Source organism: Camelus dromedarius, chromosome 15 (genome assembly GCF_036321535.1).
Source record: "Camelus dromedarius isolate mCamDro1 chromosome 15, mCamDro1.pat, whole genome shotgun sequence".
NCBI lineage: Eukaryota > Metazoa > Chordata > Mammalia > Artiodactyla > Camelidae > Camelus > Camelus dromedarius.
The window spans coordinates 25,839,811-25,855,380 of record NC_087450.1 but is presented as its reverse complement, the minus strand read 5'-3'; the positions used below and the strand labels follow the sequence as shown (position 1 = coordinate 25,855,380).

Below are 15,570 nucleotides of genomic sequence, written 5' to 3'. Positions count from 1 at the left end.
TCCGCCACATTTTCTGCCCCATGTTCTCAAGGCTGGGGCAGAGGATCTTGGGTTGTTCTTGTGGATCTGTATTCCTACTGTAGTAACTGACCTTTAGTTACAGGAGAGCAGTCTTCTACTCCATTTTGACAAAAGTGGACAGGGAAAGGTATAAGCCAAAATACGCTATAAAGAAAGTAACAGGCTAGGAGCAATGCGGTTGAAGCCCCCCCCCCACCTTTTTTTTTTTTTTAATTGAAGTACAGTTGACTTACAATGTTGTGTTATTTTCTTGTGTATAGCACAGTGATTCACTTATATATATATATATTCTTTTTCATATTCTTTTCCATTATCATTTATTACAAGATATTGACTATAGTTCCTTGTGCCATACAGCATGGCATTGTTGTTTATCTGCTTAATATATAGAGTAGTTTGTGTCTGCTAATCCCAGACTCCCAATTTATCCCTCTCTCCCCTTTCCCCTTTGGTAATCATAAATTTGTTTTCTATGTCTGTACATCGATTTCTTTATCTAAATAAGTTCATTTGTATCAACTTTTAGATTCCACATATAAGTGACATCATATGATATTTATCTTTCTCAGTCTGACTTACTTCACTTAGTATGATAGTCTTTAGATCTTACAAATGCTATTATTTGCTACAAATGGCATTATTTCATTTTTATGGCTGAGTAGTATTCCATTGTGTGTGTATATGTGTATATACATATGCATATACACACACCACATGGAAGCCCCTGTTCTGATAAAATCAGAGAATCAAGGGGTACAAGAATAAGAGTAGCTAACTCAGCACTAGTACAAGAAACCACATCATTTTTATTTCAATCAGTTACTACTTTCACAAGACTTTATTTCAGAGTATCTCAGGCTTGATGTTACTGACATTTGGGCTAGGCAGTTTTTGTTGTGGGAACTGTTCTATGTATTGTAATGTTTAGCAGCATTTCTAGCTATGCCCACTGGATGGTTGCCAAAGCAAGTCCCCACCTCCAGCAGCTGTGACAACTAAAGTGTCTCTAGACGTTGCCAAATGCCTCCTAGGGGTAATATCTGTCCTGGTTGAAACTACTGCTTATTGGAATCTATGCATAAAACCCAGCACATAAATATTTATTGAATAAGTAAATTATCAAGTGAAGGTGATTAAACTGCTTATCTCATTGCCTGCTATATAGCCAACTGCTTAGCAAATAGTAATTCTCCCTCCCAAATCCCAGGTGCGATATCTTGTAACTAAATTTGCCAAGATTAGTTCCAATTCTTGCCTTGGAAGGGTAGTTCATCTAAAATAGATGTTTGTGAATGAAAAATACGTAACAAATTTCCAGTTGACATAGACTATTAAAAATAAAATTTGTCTCTGCTCTCTACTAATACCCCATTGAAAGAGTAAATGGGTTTTTTTAAAAGCATAAATTATCCAAAATGGGAAAGAAGATGATAATAAAATTTGGGGAAATGAAACCAAAAAAAATCTGGTAAGTATTTTAGCCCATTAAAATAATTCTAACTTGGCAATGATGAAATCTATGAAACACCATGGTTTGCACACACAAATACACCCCAAAGCTCCTAAATTCAGGTCCCACTGGAAGTGAGAATAACATATGTGTAATAACAAAAGAATTGGCCAAAAGTCTGCCTAAAAAGCCTTTAAACATCAGATCTTCCCTCCTTGCCAAAAAGTAACACAACTTTCTTTCTATGATCCTGCAGAAGCCTGAAGGTTTATTGTCTAGAAAAGGTAAAACATATAGTCTCTGAACCAGGTGAGTACGAGAGGAGGCATCGGGCAGTGCCGAAGGGAAGGATACATTATAGAAAACATAGGTTAATTGAATACCTGTCTACACACAGAATGTTGATACCCCAGCCCTTTTCACCCAGGGAACTCTGAGCTTATACCTTCCCAGTGGGAATGTGAGAGGCAATATGATGTAGAGGACACCAGAGCCAGGCTGCCTGTTTGTGTACCACTAGTTAGCTGTGTGACCTTCTACAAGTGACTTATTTTTATCTCAGTGTCCTCATCTACAACACTGGAATAAAAATAGTACCTTTCTTAAAGAGTTGTAGGGATTAAGTACACTAGAATTTTACAAGTACTTAGAACTCTGACATATAATAAGCACTGGTTAAGTGTTTGTTTATTTTTTATTATGCCTTGGGAAACCAGAAAAGCTCAAGAAAAAAAGACCTAAAGATATGTACAGTGATATTTTTCTACCATGGAATTTCACTCACCTCTAAGATGACCCATGGTTGACAAACTTCATGGGGCACTTCTGGTTTCCAGTCAACTTTTCAATTCTCATTGTTTAATATTAGAGTCAGCCAAGGACCATTGAGGGAAATTTCCAGTACTGAAGTTAAACACCAAAGCAGACAGAAAAATATATAATTTAAAGGAAATGCAAATTATAAATTAATTTATAAGAAACTTAGAAATTATTAATATACTCAGAGAGATAAGAAAATATATCCATGAATCAAGAACAGGTGGCCATGTCCTATTAAGGAACATTAATAAGAGAATAAACAAGAGCTATAGGGAATAAAAATATGACAGATATAAAAAATTCAACAGAAAGTGTGAAAAATAAATTTGAGGTATCCCCGAAAATATTGGTTAAAGACAGAAGAGATGGAAGAAAAAAATTAGAGAGTCAAGTCATAGAGACTCATGTCTAAAGGAGATTTTGGTGTCATGTAGCACTGTAACATACCTAGCCTATCATAGCTAATACCAGTAATTAGTGTAGTGTAGAGTGAAGGTATTGTTAATGTGAAAGATCTAAAACAATTACCTTCCATGAATCTTTTCTGAGGGAGCTACTGGGCTCAAGAGAGGAACCAAAAAAGAAGACCCAATATCCAGAGAGGTGAAGGCAGTCTTCAAGTTGGTGATAAAGGAAGGTCTAAGTTAGCAGTTTTACAGAAGATCTAGAGAAAAAGGAACCTGTATCGGACAGAGTGCTTGATAGTATGGATCAAGGAAGGGTCCTTACACCACAGACTGATTTGGTGGAATGTTTCAGAATGGTATCTTTAGAATTCAGATATTCATAGAACAATCTCACATAACTTGATCACTCTTCTCCCCAAACTAAATTAACTTTTTTATCCATTCATGTATTTGAAAAACATTGAAATTATCACAAAATAATTCATCTGCCAAAAATCTATACTGCTGCTCTCAAAAGTAATGAAAAATTCATGCTTGGTGTCTTTTTAAAAACTATGCTGTTATTTTTTTCCCCTAGAATTGTAGCTTAGCGTTTTCTTTTGATTCCTAAGGTTTCTCATCATCAGTTCACAGTACTTATTTGTGATTCCTGGGCAGTGTTCTATATCTATGCAGTCACATCTCTGTGAAGAGAAAACTTTATTCTCTCTTCAGTAATAAATCCCATTCTCCCCCTGCCTTTGGGAAACAAGCATAGGTTGAAAGTTGGGAAAATGTTCCCAACCCTAAAATGAACTGCCTTGGGCTTAAGGCCACCACCCATGAGACTTAGATGGTTAATGCGTTCAAGAAAGTGCAGCCCACGGCACCCTGCCTGCTCCACAGGGAACAGAGCGATGGAATTTGAGAGCACAGCCTTTTCTCTCCCTCCCCACAGAGCCCTTTCTTTTCAACACCTCCCACATGTTGCACTTTTCTTCCAAAAATCCAGGCATCTTCAAATATACTTCTACCAATAATCTTTGAAATCTTTCCTAAGCTCACACGTCTGTGACAGTCATGACTGGTGAGTGTGGCACCACAGAAAGGTGAATAGGCTGTGAGCCCAGGCTCCTGGCTGGGAGTTCCACTTCTCCTGAGTTGTTCTAGGACGTTGGGCAAAGCATCTAAACATCCCATGCTGCTTCCCTGGACAAACAGATAATAAAGATAGCTCAGTTTGGCTCCTTACATGGTTGTGAGCAGCAAATGAGGTAAAAGTGTGTGTGTGTAGTATGACTGTGAATATGGGTGATTAAATAATGTAATGGGCTGTAAGCATAAGACGTATTTGTTCACCCTTTAACCCCCTGAAAAAACTACTTCTCAACAGCTGTCAGTTTGATGGTGCAGGGAACTGGGTTTAAATCTTAGTTCTTTTGGTATGTTTCTGCCAGTCTCTAAAGTGTACTTGTCTGATTTCAGATTAGAGAGAAATGAAGACAATAAGGCCAAGGTTATAACCTGAAGGATCAACTCATAATTTTTAGATTAGATAATCTGAGGTTAGCTCTTATTAGATATTTGGAGGTTTCATTTATTTTGTTTTTAAATTTAGCTGAACAAAAAGGGAGTAAGAGTCTTGGAAAAGCCACAAACTGGTCCCTAGGTATATTATGAACATACTGTCTAACTTCAGAGGTAAAGAACATGGATCTCACTGCCAAAGTCCTATTGTGCCACGGTAAGCTTTCTTAGGTTGCAAAGACTGGAGATACTGACTTAATTTATGGCAGTTATTGGCTAATCCCCATCAACGAAGAACAAGGAGTTGGCTCAAAAGCCTAGTCAAATTTAATCAGCCATGGTTTATTATATGCTGCAGGCTTTTTAAATTATCTTGCTGTCCCTTCAGCACCAAGAATTTGTAACTTCTTATTCTGTTACATAGTGGTAAGAACTTTCTATCTCTGCTTCCACTGCTTATTTTTTTTTCCTACTGCCAGTTATACCTATCTACCTCATGGTTTACACTCTCAACTACTGAATTCTCCACTCCTTTCTTAGCCTCTGGCCTTTGTTACCCATGGCTTCAATTTTCTTATGGCCTCATGCCTTCTACTGCCTAAGATCTCTGTTTATGGACACCACTTAACAGGTCCCTCAGCTCCTGTGTCATTACTCTGTGACCCATTCTCTATGACTCATTTCAAACTCTTTACAAGATTGGATTGATGGATCTGTTAGTATCTATCTAATATAGAGAAATTTCAGCTGGGGAGATTTCCAGTGTCAAGTCATTTCACGTGCCTTTGGCAACTTAATGATGTCCCTTCTTTTTCTAATTGATTATGACTTGAATGGTAGGGTAGAGTTTGGGTTCAGTAGGTAGTTGTGGCATGGAAGTTAATCAAAGAATCCTTTCTTGTACAATACAAACACAAAGGCTGCACATTTTTCATTATGATTATACTCATCTAGTGAACTCTAGCATGAGGTATGTTCCAGCTATAAAATGGGGAATAAGATTGCTCGTTTGTCCCTTTTTTCCATTAAAAGGATACTGTGTTTATTGTGATTATTACAATACTATGTTAACCAATACTTACATTGCACTTGTAATTGTAAAATATATTTTGAAGTTTATACCATTTACTTCCTACAACAATGTTGGTATTTTTGTCATTATTCAAATAATGCATTTGAGACTCAAGGACATTCTATGGTTTTATTTTGACACCACCCAGTTTGAGAACGTAAGTTTAACTTCTAGTTTCATACCTTTTCGATTGGGCCAAAGTAGGTTTTAGATAACAAAGTTATCCATCTATCAAATGGAACCATATTTTAAGGCAAGTCAATTATAAGGAAGAATAGATAATGGAACCAAAGTGACTGAAGGTAAAGTAAACACGTTTTCATCCCCAAAATCTTTTTTTAAATAATGGTTTACTAAGAAATATTATTTTCTGTCAAGTCAACTTTCTGATATAGTTCAAAATCTGTCAGTATACATCAAAAATTGTGTGTACAGTTTTATTATAGGCGGTGATAATTAATTTTGGGGGGCCTATTTTAATGAGTGCAGTGGCAGTCTGTTTATTACTCTAAAGCCTCTGGTTTACATAAAGTTGTAGCGAGGAGTTGAAAAACAAATTGGCAAAAATCACAAGATGTGAATGAAGAGGGCCTATTTCTTTCACAGGCAGAATAATAGTTTCAAATGGATGTATTAATTCAACCACAGAATACATGGGATTCATTTTTTGATATCATAGTGAGACCTTGCCACAAGCAAAATTTTTCACCCTGCAGAAAAAAGCTTGTTAGCTAAACTTTCACCACAGGGCTCATGTAATTACCCTATAGATTACTGCTCAGATACAAGAGAGAGGCTAGAGTTTCCTTCTAATTGGCAGCTATTAGAGCAGCCGAAAGAAAGGCTAGATGTGATTCAGTTACCAAAATTTTAACAAACATGGGAGCTTTGTTTGGTTTTGATTTATTTCCTTGAGCCTCTGTACCTTGAATTTGGAATTGTTCTTCCATCGTATGTAAGAAGAATATCTTATTCACGTGCCAAGCGTAATCAGCACCCATTTCACATCTGGGTGTCTGCTAAAATGACTGAATCCTGCAGGAACTGCGATTGTTGATACTCTCTGCTCAAAAAGAGCAAGGTGTAGGGAGTAACTGGTTATTGTGAGTCAGAGGATCTGTTCCAGGTCATCTCACACAAAATACCCTCAGAGGACCCTTCTCTCCCATTGCCTTTAAATCTCTGCTGGAGATTTAACCTTTCAGACCAGTATGTGATTTGACTTTTCCCTAGCTCACCTTCCCCCATAAAATAAAGTGAAAGTACTCGAGATGTAACTGAAGGCAGACTTCTAATCCACTGGAACTGAAGCTTGAGACCTGGGTCCATGCCAGGTAATGACTGGGCTGTAAAGCGGATTCCAGAAGCTGCTAAGCTCTACCTTGTGCTGTCAACCAAAATGGCTTGGATGATTCACAATTATGAGCACATCCTCTTTGAGCTGTTGTTCCTGTATTGGAAATTGTTTTAATTTGATCCATCCATATTACCTCCTATCTGGGGTCATCCCTTGCCCCAACTGTGATATCTATTAAGTCCATCTTTAGAACCAAAACCACTCTCACTGTCATTGTCCTTCTCTCAATTTTCCATTAGGGTAATCTAAATTTCGTAAATGCCTCCAGTCTATGATATGCTACCTTCAGAGAGGATTTATCAGTGGTCACTTGAGCGATTGTTACAATGAATCTTTGTGAACTTTCCCAGGGATGTTAATTTGGAGTATTATTTTTGCAAATCTTTAGGCAAATCTTTTGGAACAGTTAAAGAAATCAAGGAATCTGGAACTTGGGAGGGAGGGAGACAGAGTGAGGAGGGAGAATATGAGAACACAAACCCCTGGGCTCACATACTCTTATCACAGCTGGTTGGGAGTAGGGGCTCAGCATTCAACCCTGCTATAGGGCAATGGAAAATGGTCCCTGTGGACATAGAAACCAAAACTGCAATTTGATCAGGACTTCATTCAGAGGTAAACAGATAAACTAACAGTTAAAAAACAAAGCAAGTCATGAAATCCATAGTTAACAACTGGTTCTCCTAAAAATTAAAAACCATGATTTACCAGGAGAAATGCATTTGAAAAGTTTATTGCTCCAAAAACACTTGCCCTCCCCTCCTCTCTCTCTCCCCAGCTCTCTTCCCCTCCTTCCCCCTTGTTGTCTTTACTGAACATAACATTTTTATAAGCCTCCTCTGACTTTATATATTGGTGGGGGATTGATGACAATATGAGAAATTGTGTAATAAATATTCAAATTAATCATCAAAGAGTCACCCAGGGCAGCATTTTTCATTTTAAGCAACAACTAGAAGAGGACAGGTGGCCTTTTTAAATGCCCATGGCTGATTAATGAAATGTGAGATTGATTGTGAAATGCTTGGAGGGGCCACCAGACGGTCTCCCCTCAACTTCTCAGGAGAGGGCCAGGGAATGCTTTCTGTATCTCACCAAATAAAGTGATTAATTTTTAATAGGGACTAGTTCTTTCTCCTTTCTCTCTGTGTTTATTCAGCCCAGAAGAAAGGCTATTCCCCTGATGTAATGGAGTGATATCACCTTACACTTACACAGTGCTCTATGTTTTATGAAGTATTGTAAGATGAACCATCTCATTTCATCTTAATAGCCACCATCTAAGGCTAGTGGACAGAGGCTTTATTCACTTTCATTCATGGGTGAGACAAATAGTTCATAGTTAGGACTAGGATTAGAACTTGCTCTTTTACTACAGCGTCTGTACACTGATCTACTATTTGCTTAGGTAGAGTTATCTACACTGAAGAAAGGATTTTTCTCATTTGCTATAAAGAAAATTGAACATTTAAATTGAAAAACTGGACATACATTTTTATGTAATTTATTATTACATTATTTCTGGGTTACTAGATTAGGAACAATAATGATTGTTCGTAAGCAATGAAAAATATTTTTACTGGAAATTTTTCTATGTAAATAATAAATCAGAAAAATATAATTTCAGTGAATATAACTGTGAGGTTACTTACCAAAATTGCTCTAGTTCTCTTGGTTTTAGTAAGATTTGATGGGTATTTTATAATGTTGTTCTATTTGCTACTGATTTTACAGATTTGGCAGGTAAAGCTACTTTATCTAAAGAAATCTATTCTGTGGTTCATCTGTTCATTTCCTGTAGCAATTAGCTATTACTGTGTAACAAACTATTCTAAAATCTAGCAGCTTAAAACAACTATTTACATAATAAACAATTTTGTAGGTTGGCAATTCAGGCTGGATTCAGCTATGGATTTCTGTTGTTCTCAGCTAGGTTCACTGAACTATCAGTAATTCGCAGCTAATTGGGGTAAGGAATGGGTAAACTATATTGGTCTTAGTTCCATGTGGTCTCTTAACCTCCAGCAGCCAGTTAGAGATTGTTCACATGTCTGTGGCAGCCAGCTGGGGCTGGGGGAGCCATGCACGCAAAGTTTGTAGAGTCCTAGACTCAACTGGCACATCTTCATTCTACCACATTCTTATAGCCAAAGCAGATCCGAGCATCCAACCAGAGTCAAGGGGTAGAAAGTGGACTCCCCCTCTCATTGAGAAGAGCATCATAGTTATAGTGCAAATGGAGGGAAGAAAGACTATGTCCATTTTTGCAATTTATCATATTACCTATTTGCTTATTTTGGAGGTTTCAGCAGATTATTATTTGATATTGATGAGGTCAGTGGTGCAGCTATTTCAAATCCCTTCAAGGAGTTAGCTGGTATTCTATATAGAAAGTAATAACTAGGAGACCGTTGAACTCTCTGATAGCTAATATAGTTGCATTTTACATTAGAGCTACTTTTGAATGTAATACACAATGAAATTGTTAATTTTAAATAACAAAAGCTCAAGCAGCATACTGACAACCTCTCCACTTAGAATCATCATAAATTCTCATGGTTCCAATTTACCTGAAAATATTCCTCAGGAGATCACTTTTCATGGGTATGTTGCAGATGGATATTCCAGTAGATCAGTCTACTCTTCTCATCTCACTTATTTCCTTAAAATCTTTCAACTGGAATTCTGGAGATGTGTACAGAGAGAGAGAAAGTAGGAGTCAATATAACACAGGGCATACAACTTTAATGCTTCGTTTTTAGCCTTAATATTTTTCAAACACTTCTCTCCCATGTACAAGTTATGAAAACGTCACCATACTTTCAAGGTTGGCAGTGTTGGCTGAAGAAAATGCACACGTGAGAGTTAAGTTTTCCATTGGGCAAAATGAGGACTATAGGCCTGGGAGACAGCATCTCAGACAGGTAGGGGGAGGGTCAGTAGTATATGGAGGGTGCATGCAGTCAGGCACACATCTTGGCAGAGGCTTGCTGCTAGTCATGAGGAGGTTGTCACTAGTCATGAGGAGTAGATGTCTCCGTTAATGAGTTTACTATTTTTCTATACATGAGAAGATGCAAGAATTTGGGCTCATAAAATCCTCTCCTGAAAATATGTCTGGAGGCTTGTTCTGCGGGTTTTTCCCAGAGCACAGAGTGCTGGTCTCATTCCCGATCTCCACCCTGAACTCCTTTCAGGGTGTGTTGAAGGTCAGCAACTGCCGTCGCTTGGGACTTAATCCTTGCAGAGACAGATGGCAAGTGCCGGTTTTTACTTGTATTCTGTATTTTTAATTGATTTGGATCCTATTTGGATGTAATGATCAGTTCCTACATTTCTGTATCCATATTCTTGTAGATAATAACCACATGTTATTCTCCTAAGTAGCCCCTGAATGTAGTAAAACACTTGGCACATAGTACTTATTCAATAAATGCTGAAGAAAAAAAATGGATGACTCTGCCAGGTGTGAAGGCTACAGTCGACCTTTGCATCCATACTTCTCAGGTTCTGCCCAGATGCAAAATTCTTATTCCTTTCCTTATTCCTGTCTGGCTTCTGAGCCCATGGCTCCTCTTTGGATCTGATCACCTGCCCAAACCTCTGGTCTGCACTCCATCTCTCTATTTATAGCCACTTAGAGTTTCATCATGCTGCCAGGCATTTTATGATACTGAGCAGCAAAACTTCATTATCTTTGGCTTTATTAGAAAAAAACAAGTTACCTAGGCAATTTGGAAGCAGAGCAGAGAAAACCTCCAAAGTTCATTTCTCTGAACATGCACAAGATCATCTTCTGGGCGGCTGGAAAACCCCACATGCTACCTTACTGTCTGAGGCACAGTGTCCCTCCCCGTCTCAGTGTGTCACAGAGCCCCAGCTCACCCACCCCTAAATTAAAAGGCTCTGTCTGAGAGAGCTCTTTCAGCCTTAGTCTCTTCCCGAGCCTTTAATTGTACCGAAGGCTGCAGTGCAGCCTAACGGCACCGAGGGGGCTTTCCAAACCAGGACGAGTGCAAACAAAGAGCATTAAAACAAAAAAGCAATTTTTAACCTACTTACGGTTTCCTGTATTTCCCCCAGTGATTGCTAATTATTAGACTTGTGTGAGTGGCGGAGCTGACTGGCAGTCTCGCTTTCTGCTGGTTCTCCATCCGAAGTCAGGGCAGAGAGTGGCATCTCACTTGTAGTGCTCGTTCAGGTCATAGAGGATCCAAGGGTCCCACGTTCCAGGCCAGGAATCTCTTGCCCACACAGGTAGGAAGCTGTGGCAGGGAAAATCCACATTCAAATGCTTCATCTTCTGATAGCAGAGAGGAAATGGGGGGATAAAAAAAGGAAAACAAAGACTGAAAAATGTCCGAAGCTGGAAGGCTATTTATTTACATTCCCCTTACTTGGTTTTCTGCCTCTTTTCCTTCACCGTTTCTCATACTGAGTACTAAGGAGGAGCTACTTTATTTCTAGCAAGGAGAAGGGCCTGGGATATAGAGTTTGTTTGTTTGTTTCCTCAGGGAAATGTTTAGAGACGGTGGTGTGGTAGGAGGAAACAGGTAAAGTTTAGAGGCACTAAAAAGGCCTTCCGGCTTCTAGAATGACTCTCCCCTCACTAATGGTGGAAAAGGTTTGACTCCACAGTGGAAAATTTCCTAAAGTGAAACTATTGGAAAGAAACACAGGGATATAATAAATTCATACTCGCTCATGTAAATACTAGCAGAGCCTTCCTTCGGAATAGATTTTAAAGAGATGGGAGTTATTAATTACAGCGATGAGAGGATTCAGGGAAAGGACACATTTTCCCAGAAATGGGCCTCCAAAAATTAACTAAATCACTGTGCTGAAAATCAGTCGACCAGTGACACTTCTCTGTAACCTGGTTTAGGACACTTTTTTCCTTACTCTACAAATCAAAGAATATTTTTTAAAAATGTAATTTTTCACTTAGAACAGTGAGTATAAAAGGAAGAAGTTTATCTTTTTCTCCTGTAACTATCACTAGTTTCCCACAATCCTAATGGCTTGAACAAGAAGAAATAAATTTCAACTGCAGTAAGAAATTCAGAATGATTTCCAAAGGAGCATTGCCAAACATAATCATGTATATTCTGATGAACAAGTGAAAAAAATTCTGGAATTTCCTTCAATAGAAAATGTTATGAGGACAATACCTTCTCAGTTGATGAGGTCTTTTATGGGAAAAACCACACATAGGGAGAAAAGTCAAGTGACTTAAGATTTCTTTTCTCTCTCAGGACAATATCACTTGAAAAACCTCCACCTGTCTGCTTTTATCATTATAAAAAGAAGAGTTAAAATTCTCCTTCCTGTTGTTTCCAGTCCTCTCTGTTTCATCACTTGCATCATAGTCTACTTTTTTATTATGAAGCTTACTGTAGTTCCTTGCTATACAGCAATTATACTCATACTTTCGTGTGTAGAAGACAGACTGAGGGACTTACAAGAGATTCTGAGGCCCATGCCTAGATAGTTTAAGACTTTCTGGAATGATCCAGAAATCTGCACTTCATTAATTATCCAAGTAATTCTTATGTAAGTGGTCAACAGAATCCACTTTGAGAGACAGATCCCAGCCTTACTGATTCTTCTCAAGTGCTTAGAACATCTTTCTTGAGGGTCATAGTTCAAAGGGAAGCCTCTCAGGTCCTTGAGAAAGACCTTCCTGGTTTGTAGATGATTTACATCTCAGAGGGACAGAGAAAGAATTTACAGTTGCAAGTTTCTCTAAGAAAAGGGAAGTCAGCGGCCTCTAGTCAGGAAGATACCTGTCTAAAGTTTAGTCAAGCTGGGGCCACCCTGCCCTTGGTCACTCCTGTCTCCCTTCTTGCCCTTCCCTCTGCCTCTCTACGCTGACAAAGACCTGACTCTGCCCAGCTGGCCAGGACTCTTAGATTCCTCTGCATGTTAAAATCTCAAGCTTTAGAGTTGTGGCCTAGAGCTTCCACTGTGACTTCTCAGCTCCCGTTAATTCTCCTCAGCAAGAAAATCTCCAGAAATGGAATTTTCCTACTCAAACGTGACGATGAATAATCACTGTTAATGATGAGTGCTTTACTAGCAGATCTTTAACCTCTGTACAGTTGAATAAATTAAACTTGGAGAGTTTCTAATGAAGAGAATTTGAAAGCTAATGTATTATATGCTGCCTAAAACTGCTGATTCTGTGACAATAGCAGACGATCATTCTCTGCTGCCACTGTTTAGTGTCTGCAGGAAGATACAGACCATGCTCTTCATATAAACACCATAGTGAGCAGAATAAATGGAGGACATTTTAATGATGACAGGTGTAACTTTTCTTACAGCTCCTTCAAACATTAAATATTACTTTGCAATAATCTCAAAAGTATTTAATAGTTATGTAAGAGTCTCAGTAGGGTGGCAGGTTAGAGACAGCAGGTTCAAATGCCTACTGGCTACTGAAGGAATAAGAGAAAAAATAAATTATAAACCATGTAGGCTACCATGACTGTCAAGGAAACCTAAGTGAGCCAAGAACAGTCCAATTTTTCAAACTATCTTGGTGCTTTTCTCCTTTCACTGGAGCTTTCTTCATTGCAGAAAGGTAATAAAGTGATTATAATTTGAGATTGAGATGAATTATCAATTCATCAGAGTGTATGTTTAATGTGATATACTTGCATAATGGTATGTGCTTCTAATTAGGGAGCTATTCTCGAGGCAGGAAAAAATTCATTTTTTCAGTAAAAATATTTTACACCCAAGATGCAGTGCCTTAAAAAGACTTAATGAGCTTTGAGGCTGACATTACAGCAATTAAAATATGAGTGAAAAAGTCAGACTGTCTTGTTGAGCAATCGGGATGACTGGAGATATTTCCCTTATCATATGGAGCATAGGTCACATTTTATATTACTTGCAAGATTCTGCAATTTACCTCAAGGGAAAAGGAAACTAATTTTCATAGTGACAACGGGGCTCTCTAGCTTTGGCTGATATACAAACATGGTACTCACTTAGGAAGTTGAGTGTTTCTTGTCATGGATAATAGTGGTTTTGCAGAAGTCTGGTGAATTTCAGGGAGGCAATTTTGAAGAATAGGAGAGACTATGCCTGTTTAGTGATTAATGAGGCAGAATTGATCTTTTCCAAAAACTGGACAATTAGAGTCTAGACTGAGTACGCTTTCTCCGTGGATGACTGCACCTGAGTTTGAGAGAAGCTAGGTGAACACTCTGACTTGTCCACATGTTAATCACCCTAACTCTGCTACTCTTCTCCCCTCCATTGTTAACACAGTATGTCAGGACTGGTTCACACTGACAGCCCACCACCCGGAAATTCCACTAGGTGATGCTGACTTCTCACAGCTCGCTGTTAGTTGATGACAAGGTGATAGTGACCAACACTGTGCTGGATATGATGCTGTTAGGAATCCTTTTGATGTTGCTGGGCAGCTTCTTTCCCTACGGCTACCTCAGCCAAGAGGCTGAGTTATATGCTCTTTTGTGGGCTTGTGCTTTAGCCAAGGACAAAACTGCCAACATTTATACTGATCAGAGATACGTTGTCCATGCATTAAACCATTGGTCTACTGGCAAAATGATAGCATTCACAAATCAGTATTGATGGGAAATGTTTTTAACAAGGCCACAGATGGTGGCTTCCTCACTTGTCCCACTTATCCAAAGTATAACCCAGGGAAGTGTTCATACTACTCCCAAACATTATCAGCTTCCTAATGGACCATTCAAAGTCTGGGAAAGGGATTTTATACAACTTCCTCTGTGTTATGGATGTAAATATGTTTTAGTCATGATCTGTATCTTTTCACAGTAGACTAAAGCCTTCCCTTGCGGTCAGGGTACTGCCTATTTTGTAGCTAAAGTCCTTTTGGAAAAGATTGTCTTTAGCTAGAGAACTCCTCATGAGCTTCCTAGTGATAGAGGAACCCATTTGCTGGCCAGATGCTTCAACAAATCTGTGCTGTTTGGCTGGTTTTACTAAACTTTCACTGTGCTTACCATCATCAGTCCTCTGGGCTAGCTGAACACACTAACAATATTACTAAGACTCAATTGGCAAAATTTGTGGAGGCCCTCCAAATGCCTTGGCCAAAAGCAGTGCCACTGGTCCTTCTAAATCTAAGATCCACCTGTTCTGGAACTCTTAAACTCTTACCCTTTGAGGTAGTCACAAGATTCCCAATGCCTTGGCTCCTGCTTCTTTTGACCCACAACTGATAAAAGAAGAGATACTTCAATACTGCAAAAAGCCTAATTGTTTCTATTAAAAAGACCATATTCTGTTGAAGCAATCTTTTCACAGTGTACCCATGGGAGATGAAGACCTTAGGCATCACCTTTGCAACTTGGAAATTTCACCTATTGGAAAAGACATCTCTAGAAAATGCTCTTTAATTGACGGAAAGGCCTCTATCAAGTATTGCTAACTGACCCTGAGACCACCACACATCACCTGGTGACCTGAAAGCACACATCTGGTGAGACAGTTCTCCCAAGATATCCAGACCAGGCCTGTTGGAATTTTGCTATCAGACCATTTATGATAATGTAATGCCTCAGATAATCTCCAGTATTTATGATCTTGATAACACAGAGACTTAAAAAAAAAAAATGAGAGTTGTCCCTCCTACCTCTGCTTGTTACTCAAATGTGACCTTAATAGGTTTCTTATGTGTGCACTCTCCCTCCAGCGTGAAACATTACACCCAGGAAAAGTCCTTCCTGACATTGAGGGTCAGAAAGCCTGACTCTTGATCAGTGATGCTCTCAGAGAAAGATCTTGATCAAGAGGAGGAAATGTTAAAAATTAATAAAATAGAAACTTAAGTTAAATAGAGTTGGGAGACAAGAAGGGGGAGCTCTCACATTATGACAACAGCAGAGCCCAACATAGGAAAGAAGTGGAGACTTTCTTCTCTGACAAGGACTCA

General features: G+C 38.7%; 1 long non-coding RNA gene across 2 annotated transcripts in view; it reads right to left on the bottom strand.

Annotated features, from left to right (window-relative positions):
• Nucleotides 1-15,570, bottom strand: part of LOC116157482 (uncharacterized) — a 349,559-nt gene that overhangs the window by 14,261 nt on the left and 319,728 nt on the right. Inside the window, exons 4-5 of one of the 2 annotated variants that reach the window (XR_010384030.1) lie at nt 10,695-10,935; nt 9,203-9,317 (exon numbers count right to left, since the gene is read on the bottom strand). This is a non-coding gene — a long non-coding RNA (uncharacterized LOC116157482). Of the gene's footprint in view, nt 1-9,202; nt 9,318-10,694; nt 11,109-15,570 lie in introns of those variants that run through there. The other variant, XR_010384031.1, reaches the window with a different exon arrangement.